Below are 4,305 nucleotides of genomic sequence, written 5' to 3'. Positions count from 1 at the left end.
GGCGACCCCTCCCGCTGACGGCAGCCTCGTAGCCATGCCGAGATCCCCGCACCGTCGAACCCATCGCCGATGTTGTCGTCGCTTCCCTCCTTCAGCGCATAGCCGACGCCGCGCTCCACCACGTCCAATTCGACCTGTGCCGTCAGTGTCGATTCGTTCATGCCGAGATCCCCACGCCGTCGAACCCATCGCCGATGTTGTCGTCGCTTCCCTCCTTCAGCGCATAGCCGACGCCGCGCTCCACCACGTCCAATTCGACCTGTGCCGTCAGTGTCGATTCGTTCGACGAGCCCCGATGCAAGATCTCTATCCCTGGTTGTTTAATTATTATAAATTTCAAATTTATCGTATGTTTATTAGCAGCAAGATTTTATTACTTATTGACTCGTAATTCAATTTCTAAATCTGTTATGAGTTAATTAATTAAATTAGTCCGTGATATATTATTACTTGCGTGGGATTGCTTGACATGAATAGATGTGTGGAAGCTTGTTGTTATCATTTAGTTGTTATCCAATAGGAGAGACTGTACATGAAGACGACTTCTGTTAAAAGTATGATTTGTAAGCGTGCTTCAACGCATGGATATACTTACTCGACATCGATATCCCGATGTGAGGAGTCCCGGGTTCCCTCGATATCGATATCCCGGTATGAGGTTTCCTTGATTATTATTATTATAACATTGACTAGGCAATGCACTCTTGATCGGACGTGTAACGGGTCACGGTTATTTTCATAGTTTTACAGAAGACGTTCCACGGTAACTCCGTGGCTAGTGCACAATATTTCATGCACAGTTGCGTAATTAATATGACAAACATGGGGTTATAAAGGGGAATTGAACGGAGAATATAGCATGTATATAAACGGGCACAGCGCTTTCCTGTTATCGTGATATCGTGAGTGTTATATATATGGGCCAGATGGTCAATACTTGACTTGAAGGCGGCCCCCGGACAGGTTTACGGGGACCCGATTATATACATCAAAATATTCTTTCCCAATTCAAATAACATGTAAAACAAGAATAATATGCTTGTGTGCTTTATGGTGGACTTTGTTAGTTTTGTTGAGATGTAGACTAGTCATATTTCTGTTCATACATAGATCGTGATTAATAATTAATTATCTATAATTTGAGACATAAGGTATATACATGAGGGTTTTTTTTGGATTATTTTGATCGACGTACTACGTCTCAAGTTATAGGTATTTAAGTATTAATTCTATCTAGTTGTGTGATTTGGATACTTGGATGATTACCCGGTTGGCTAGCTGCGTGATCTTGACACTTGGATGGTTTTCTTAGATTCTTCTGATGATTTTATTCCAGTGTTAGATTGCATTTAGATTATTAGTAATTCATTTGCATGTTATTATTATTATTATCATTGTTTTTGCTTTGGTCGTTCGATCGTCCCTTTTTCTCTCTGTGGGATCTTGCCGTGTGTCATACACACTGACGTACACCTGTTTTTTTCTGGTGTACGTCAGATTTAGGAGATGAACAGCCTCAGTTCGGGATAGTACAGGAGCTAGAGGATTTGTAGCAGTAAGGTCTTCCAGATGGATCAGAAGAACAATTGGAAGCTTAGACTTTTCTTTCTGTAGTAGTTGATGAGCGCTAGATCTCTTTTGCAGAACCTTACTTTAGGCTGATGTTGGATTTAGTTGTTTTAGTAGTACTTTTCTTTTATTTCTGTTGGACTTTGTATTTTTTATATTTTTAGTTGGACCGTTTTGTAATAAGGGCGTGTTTGACCCAACTCTATGTCTTGGATGATATTCTATTTGTGATATGTATCTTTTCTATTCTGAGTTGTTCATTATACTCTTGCTATGTGTGATCGGGGACCTGTGGCTTCGTATATTGTATCTATTTCCAGACGCTTAGCGTATTGGATTGAGAAGAAAAGAGAAAAAGAAAAAAAATAATAGTGTATATTTCTTCTCAATCTAATACGTCGCGGGCTTGCTCGCGTCCCGATTCCTGGATATTTTGGGAAGCGGGGCGTGACAGACCTAGTCAACTTCAGTAAGTTCTAGGCATTCGACTTCGCTTGAATTCTAAGCTCTTGGTGTCTTTTTAGGAATAAACCCAAGGTATTAACCATATGGTCAACTCCCACAATCACCTCTCGACTATCATGGGGATGTCAAAGACGTAAGCACCAGTAAGACCTAGGCACCCAACCTCCGGGTTGTCCTTTTGCCAAAGACCTAGGCGTCTACGTAAATCCTGGACACCCAATTTTAGGATTGTCACTTTGCCGAAAAAACCTAGGTGTCCTTAATAAGCCCTAGGCACTCTAACTTGCAGGTCTTCTTCGACAAAAATACCCAGACATCTCGCCAACAAAAGGCACAAAATGAGTCAGTCGTCTCGACCGCTCAACACTCGGGTCTTTCTAACACGACTGACTCACAACAATCAGCACTTGTTCTCTCATTTCACTTGGACCCGGCTCAAGTCGACTCTAAGCGAAAGGGGCCAACTGTTATGGTGTTCTTATTCACTAAAAGTATAAACTCATTACCAAGCAACGGACAAGTGTGCTACATGTTATGCTCCAATCAACTTGGTGGCCAGAGACCAGTGGGGACAACCATTCCGCCGACTCGACGACTCGATGTTCCTTCATGTCGACTCGAAAGGCAGAACTTGTCGACCCCCCCTGTCGAAAGACGACTCGCCACGAGTCCATTCGACCATTTACCAGACGCCTTACACAGCCGACTCGAAAGGCGTTACTTCTCGGCTAAGTCAAAGGACAACCTTTTTCTTGAGCTTATCCTCTTTGACAACGTGTTAAGATCACATCAATGCTTGTCAGGCATCATCATGTCTCTGGTCCAGATAGTCTTCATGACTCATCGGACCACGTGGGCCTTGTCATGCCGTCAATCTCTTCCAATTTAATACTGAAGTGACCTTCCCTCCACTAGCTAGCCGACACCTGTAAAGCAAGTACCGACGTGGCTGCCAGCCCATCTTTCGCCACCGTCTTTCTGCTCTCAACCAGAGTGACCAATTTAGCCTTGTCACCTTAGTATAAATACAGGTACTATTCTACCTTACAAAAGGCTGGGATCTTGATTTCCAAATCTAATCCTTAAGCAATCACAAACACAAGAACTCTCACAGTTCTTCTCACTCCACTCAAGTTCAACAGCTGACTTAATCGTTGGAGGTACCGCGGGGGATCCAAGCACCGTCCTCTCACGAGTCTTTCCCTGTGCAGGTTGAGCAACTCCCCCAACTCAGAACTAGACATAAAGTTAGGAAAAAAAGCGGCCCCTTCATCAATCCTCAACAAAATTCATTCAGACACGAACATAATTGACTGTGTGATCTCTAACAGCTCAACAAGCAATATATTATAGCTGTCCACTTGAATATATTATGGCTGCAATAAAAAATATAGTATATATTATTGTTAACTTTCACGATGTTAGGGTGTGTTAGCTAAAACCCTAGCAAAAATAGATAAACCTCAAAATTTATAATCGATTATTAGCAAAGGAACAACGAATCTTTAAATTATCAAAGTTTGATTGCCAAATCAACCATGACAAATAACCATCAATGATCATATATTATTAAAAAAACTGGGTTATTGATTTATACCTCCAACTGCCAAAGCTCTGAATTAGGGCTAAAAACCGAAGCAACCAACATAATCAACAAAATCAAAGCTTGGGATCTCTGCTCGAAATCGAAGAACGAAGCTCAAAATCGAAGCGTCGGATAGAAGCTCAAAATCAAACTCGCAAAATCGAAGCTCGAAAGAAGAACGAATCGAGAAGAGGCGTGAACAGGATTGAGAAGAGGCGGGAGGAGATTAGTGGGAGAAGGTCGAAACCAATCTAAGGTTTGCGGTGCGGCGGAATCCGAAAAAGAAAGGAATCGAGAAGAGTAGGGGGCATTGTTAACTTTTTAACCCAAATCCACCCAAACCCATATCTGATTTGGGTTTCTATAAAAACCTCTCTCTTTATCAACTTTATAGATATCCATATCTATAAAAATTTTATGAACCAAACTTAGGAATAGGATACCATTAAAATTATTTATTTGTAGTTTTACTCCTGACAGATCCAATTCCTATTCCTAATCTATAAAAAGAGTGAAACAAACACCCAGTAAGTCCAGCATCCAAAGTACTCGATGCTTTCTAAGACACTGGTATTGAATAACAAAACTATTGTTAATAATAATTGAAGCAGATATGGTACAGAACAAAGAGTGAGTGTCTGTGTGTCACATACTTGGGTTCAAACTTCATATATCGATTGATAAAT

Source organism: Asparagus officinalis, chromosome 3 (assembly GCF_001876935.1).
Source record: "Asparagus officinalis chromosome 3, Aspof.V1, whole genome shotgun sequence".
NCBI lineage: Eukaryota > Viridiplantae > Streptophyta > Magnoliopsida > Asparagales > Asparagaceae > Asparagus > Asparagus officinalis.
This window is presented reverse-complemented; position numbering follows the sequence as displayed.